This window comes from Corvus kubaryi, unplaced genomic scaffold (genome assembly GCF_017639235.1).
Source record: "Corvus kubaryi isolate FWS band 111438036 unplaced genomic scaffold, C.kubaryi_AGA036_p1.0 37354, whole genome shotgun sequence".
In the NCBI taxonomy this organism is placed as follows: Eukaryota; Metazoa; Chordata; class Aves; order Passeriformes; family Corvidae; genus Corvus; species Corvus kubaryi.
The window spans coordinates 17,126,502-17,132,501 of NW_024581116.1; positions in this window are offsets into that span (position 1 = coordinate 17,126,502).

The following is a 6,000-nucleotide window of genomic DNA, read 5'->3' on the forward strand; positions in this document are numbered from 1 at the left end:
CAGACTTAGAGTATTGTCTATCCTTGCTTGAGTGTGCTGGTCTGTCAATGCTAAACAACAGTTTCAGGCCTGAATTAGAAGGAGTATTTTTCTTTATATTGTGCAACTCCCATAATTCCATGGTTTCTCTTCAATCCTAAGGTTACTTGACTCTAGCATGTGATTTGTAGATATAGTGAAGAGTATATTTACTGTATCCTGCCTTTGTAAAGAATCTGCAGAAGTCACTGCTAATGGATAGCTTGCCAACTGGGGAATGATTTCATATAATTCAATCTCAAATGAAGTTCATTAGAGTGAACTGAACAGTTTGAATGCTAACAGCTGTCAATTTTAAAACAATAATTTATGCTAAAATCCCTAGGATATAAAAGAAAACTGAGTAGCTTGACAGTATAAAATGTGTGTGAAGTACATTTTCCCTCTAATATTATTTTTGGCTTTTAATGCTTTGTGCATTGAATCAGTGACACTTCATTTGTGTGTATCCTCTTTGAATAACCTGAGAAAGTGAGGGTCAAATAGAAAACTTTTTAAAGGTCCTGTTGATTTAGTTTAGGAATAAGTTCTGTGATATACTTCATATGCTACTCAAAATCAAGTTGTTTGTCATAATTTAGCAACATTTTACAATGTGCATTTCATTCAATGCCCTTTTCATCTTGATTGAGTATGCATTTTATATATCGTACATATATCGTACATATTTATATATCCTACATACTGGACATATTATGCAATGTCAAGGTACCTCATATGTAACAAAAATTATCTAAGCTCTTCTTGTAGTTAAATATATTCTATTGGTCTTTTTGAAGGCTTGAAGACATGGGACTGTATCTACTGTTACAATACAAAAAATATTTAAAAACTGTTTTATAAACAGGGCTCGGCTAAATGCAGCAACACAATCTGTCTTTAGTTGGAACAATAACTTGGATTAGACTCAAGAGTAGCCCCTTTTCTTACCGTGAAAGGAAGAAGCTTTGGGATGAGCAGCACTGTAAAACTTCTGTGTGACACATTTGAAAAAAATGATTAAGGATGTTGTGTAAACACTGTGTCTTAGTGCTTTGCAGAGGGAGGAGCTCTCTGCTCCCATCTTTTGGTGACCGGCAGGAAATCTGCTGGTTTAATCTACACATTATGATTTATCCAAAGCTGCATCTGGATGGGGCCTCCGGGTCTCCTGACTGGATAGATCTTGCACGTGAAGAGATCCAAGTAGCCATGAGCTCTTCTCACAGATAGAATAAGGCCTGAATGCTGACTCAAAAATCTTTGCAGTGTGTACCTTTAAAAGTCACAGGTAACTAGCACTGCAGGAATATAAGGAGAAATAAGGGTTCCTTCTTCAGGTACAGATTCTTTTCAAGGAGAAGAAACCTCTACATATACAGGTTATTTGTGCCAACCTTCATATACATAAATTGCACTAGTTTTGCTTACATGTGTGCAGTCAGAAGTGTAGACTAAGAATTGATAACCATAGACCTAAACATGTTCCAAACACTAATCCATTCTCTTTCTTAATTTAGGACATTACTCACTCAAAATAGAAAGAAAATGTCTTAAATATGATCCAGTACACCATAGATACAAACTTTTGGGGTTTTTGTATTGAAATTACTGTAATTCACATTATTTCTACCTGCAACAGATGTCATATCTGGAACAAAATTCTTTCAAACCAGTAAACACTCTTTTCTAGATGGTATTTCATCTGCAGCCAGTGCACTGGAAAAAACTTCTGTATACCGAGGCTTTGGTCTTCAGACATGGAACTGGACAAAATGTTTCTCCACAGTCTAGCCATTTGACATGTGTGAATAGTCTTCGTCCTCCTTTTGCTCTCAGAACATCTTTCCCAAACTCTATGTCACTCTCACAGGTCCTGTCTTCATGTCCCTGTGTATAATATTATCATTACCTAAAGTAAAGAAATAAAACAAAATCCAACTCCATTAGACTGCAGTGAAACTGGGGCAAGGGATAGAGAAATTAGGCCCTGATTATTTAAAGTACAGCTGTGACGGAAATGAGGAAGGAAAGAGAAATGTGGGAGGATGAGTAACGAACCTAGAGAAATGTATGGAAACTACTGAATTTTCTCAGGGGCATTCTCCACCCCATAACACAACATGTTTGGTAACTTTGCAGATCACCAACATAGTTATACAAAATCTTTCTCTCCCATTATATCCAGTATATGTTTCACCTATGTAACACTGACCTCCTTGCAAGAATCTTAGTGTATCCTTTGAGCTAGTAAATGTAGATGTCTGAAATTTCTGGCAAAACAACTTTAACTCCCATTTAAGATGTCTGGCAGGAGATTCAATTCTACTAGTTAGTTAAGCCTGGGGCAAACTGCTATGTGCTCCTGGGCTAAACTTTCTTTCAGGGAAGGAAACTTTGCAATTGGCCTAATCCTTTGAGTTCTCAAGCAGAGAATTTTCTTTGTTCTCACAGGATGTTTCTCAGCAAGCAAATGTATTTATAGTAAATAGGGTAAGATACAAAATTAGATTTAATTTGCCTCATTGATAAGTGGGATAAAATATATAAACAATAAAAGGAATGTCTTCAAAAGCTTCCGAACTGTAATAATATTCATTTTTTAAAGCAAAGAACCTCCACTTTCTGAAAAGCAGACTCTAAATTTTTCAATTCAAGTCCAAAATACTAAGAGGAAAAAAAAGAATCTCAGTATTTGTATCTGAAATATGGGTGAGGAATTTAAAATGTTCTAGCTGTAACATCCAAAAAAGTCACAAACTAAACTCCTCAATTTTATCTATATTCAATTTGCTTACATATTTGTAGTCACATTTCAAAGGAATTTTAATGAAATTCTAGTTTAGGACATGTGGTGATTGGTAAATTAAAAAAGGCAGTGTAAGAGAAATAAACAAATGCAAAAGTTTCCCTGGACATGAATTAGTTTTGTGAAGAAATCAATTACAGTTTATATTTAGTCACAAAAGTTTTTCACAGGCTAACAGCTTGAGAGCAAGTGGAGGCAGTGGGTCTAGAAACTTTGTTTGGGCAATATTGTATCCAGATGTGCTTTCACACAGGATGTAAAATAGGTCCAGAAATTGAGATTTTTTATCCCATTTAAGGCCCTATTTAAGACCCCATTTAAGAGATTTTGACCCCATGTAAGATGAGACATAAAGGCTCAAAGCCTGGTGCTCAAACTTCAGTTCTTCAAATGAAGATTTGCTGAGGGCTGATACTTGTGAATCAAACCTTCCCTGTGCCAGTGTAAAATAATATGTAGAAGCACTACGTGAACACAGATGAGCAGCATGGTGATTGTAACACAATACAAAAATGTGAGCAGGAGTGTTACTGCACGGTGACCAAAGCTCTGCCTGCAAGGGCGAGGAGAGAGCCTGCAGGGATGTGCCATAGATACCAACGTGTTGCAGTGGGAGTCTGGGCCCTGTGTGTATGGTGGTCACATGCCACTGCTAAGACCTTCCTTTATATCTTGGCATAACTGAGCATGAAACCTCATAGTCCACTGGTAACCAAAATCTACACAGGCATGTGCACGTTTGGTAAATGGACATGAACTGTGTTTGAAGACGCTGCAATTATCACAGCTAGTTCTTACATTTCCCCCTTAGTTATTTGAAAGCTATTTAACAGTTTTGAAACTCTCCTCTTTTACTCCTTCAAACAGGCATTAAAAAATAAAACATGTTTATAAAAATTGACATTGTGCTTAGACTTTCAAAATGACAAAATGGGCATGTGGGGCAGAAATATGTTCTCCAGGGAGACTCAGCACCAGCAAATATTATACTCGGATTTTTAATGGAAAATTATATGCCTTCCAAAGAAAGGTCTCACTTATTTGCTTATCTGGGCTGTCTTTCCTTTAAGATCCCTGTTTAAAGTCAGGAGATCCTTAGACTGCAATAGTCATAGCGTGAGTAGAGTGATAATGTAGGCAAAGGGAAGCTTTCAATTATTTGTCAAGTACAGGAACCAACAGCTGTTCTCCCACTTTTTCTCCTTACATTCTTCTGGAAGAACAGGGAAATAACTAATCACCCTGCCTGGAAGTTACTGCATTGAAGTCCTTTAGCCATGTGCATTCCTTGAGGAGTGAGCTCTGAACTACTGGAAGGTGCTCCTGTACAGGCTGTTATAAGATAATTGTCGGCTCATGTGTCTCAGCATGACTTGAGTTTTTCAGCATAAAAAATCACTAAGAAATGCAGAATAACTTAACTGGTGAATTATTGGCCTGTTGAATGGTACATTTCTCTTGCAATGCATATATTTAAATCTGGCTGGTTATAACTGATGTAGCATCCTTACAAACATGGCACTGACACAGTCTTTATTAAGGTAATTATGTAAAGTACATCTCTGAATTTACTCAGTCATTGTATCTTGTTTTGTGACAGAAATATTTGATTTAGACTATGTGATTATTATGCCAGCACAGGAATACATGTCAAGCTTTAATCTATTTGAATATTTAACTTCAATTCACTTAATGTGATATACACAGAGAATATGAAGTAGTCTTGATACTGTTACATATAAGTGGTGTTTTGGAAAGCTCCCATACCTAAACAGAATTCATACACAGGAAAAAAAAGAGGGTTCAAGATTTCAGTTGTAACAGAAAGAAAGGTCCACAGAGAGAAGGCCCTGCACTGGGCACAGTGGCATGATAAAATCATGTAGATTACTTTAGGCTGGATGCTGGCTCATCACTGCTCAGAAAGGCACCTAGAAAGCTTTGCCTTAATGAATAGGATAGACTCTGAGGAACAGAATAACAATTAGCAGTTAGCAAACTAGACATTGCTAGAACACTACTGAGACACCTCTTGGGCCAATTTGTTTCAGGAGCAAGATTCATTCCTCAGAGCAGTGTGTGCATCACTGCCTATGGGAAGAGGAGCTTTGTTAAACTTCTCTAAGGAAATGCTCTGGAACAGAGTTCTTATACACTGACATATTTCCCTGGAAAATGCCAAGTGTCAGAATGAAATGAAAAAGACCAGAATATCTGTAAAAGGAAGGGAAATAATATCATCAGTGTTTGATAATTGGAATAAGAAAATGGAAGAAAAATGGATTTTAAAGAGAAAAAAAAGGATTAATTGAAAAAGAATCATTATATTGACATGAATTTTAGCATGTGAAATTTTTACTGTACCTAACTAGAAATGAACATTGAAATTTCACTCCTGAGTGTTTCTGGTATATATAGTAACTACTGTTGGAAAGGAAATGTTGAAATTTTTTACTTAGAATGAATTTTGAAAAATCAATGAGACAGAGGAAGAAATAGAAAAATAACTAGTTTGTGAGACATATATATCAGCCCCAGACATATAGCCACAGGCAAATTGGAGTCTCTAAAGAGTAACTGAGCAAAAATAGAGACACAAATTCCTTTACATTTTGCGATGTGCAGCTTTGCACCTGTCACTCAGAGCACTCACTGCCAGCAGTCAAGAGGCAGACAGGAGGGAGTGTTCTGCTGTGCTTTGATAACGCTGAGGATGATGGACACAGGGTAGGCAGTGTGGCAAAAGTGCCAGGATGCCATTCGTCAGCCAGAAGAGCAATATATAACCTAATCTCTATATTACAGTTTGTTATGTCTCCCTCTTTCACTGCTCCTTTCCCTTCCTGTTGCCCATTTAAGATATTTCATCTTTTTGCATATTTTCCAAGAGTATGCTGACTTTCTGAAAATCCATGCTGTAATCCGAATTTAAAACACTAGAATCATGGCAAAACAAAATGTCAGGTGACAGACCTTTCAGATTCTCAAAGAGCAGCAAAACCTGCCTGGATTCCTTCTACTGCACTTTAGAAAACTATAATGTGAACATCTGTGCTCAGACTAGTCAGGCTCATTTCATCACCATAAATTAAGAGAATCAACACTTTTACAGTTTGATGGGATTCACCCTGTGAATGTCTATGCTGTGGTGAATCCTGTCATAGACATGACTC